Here is a 365-nt window from a genome sequence, read left to right on the forward strand (position 1 = left end):
GGGGTAGAGGGGGGTAAAGATGGGGCAGGGGAGGGGAGGGGGTAGAGGGGGAAAAGATTGGGCAGGGGAGGGGTTGGGAGGGGGGTAGAGAGGGGATGGGGGCAGACTAGGGGTTGGGGAGAGGGGTAGAGAGGGGTAAAGAGGGGGCAGGGGAAGGGTTGGGGAGGGGAGGGGGGTAGATGGGGAAGGGGAGAAGGGTAGAGGGGGAAAAGATGGGCAGGGGAGGGGGGAGGGGGTAGGGGAAGTGGAGGAGGTACGGGCCGAGGAGGGGGTAGGTAGGGGAAGGGGAGGGGGAGGGGGGAAGGGAAGAGAGGGGGTTGGGGACGAGGAAGGGGTAGAAGGGGGGGGAGGGGGATAAGGGGACG

The sequence above is a fragment of the Penaeus monodon genome, chromosome 32 (assembly GCF_015228065.2).
Source record: "Penaeus monodon isolate SGIC_2016 chromosome 32, NSTDA_Pmon_1, whole genome shotgun sequence".
Lineage (NCBI taxonomy): Eukaryota > Metazoa > Arthropoda > Malacostraca > Decapoda > Penaeidae > Penaeus > Penaeus monodon.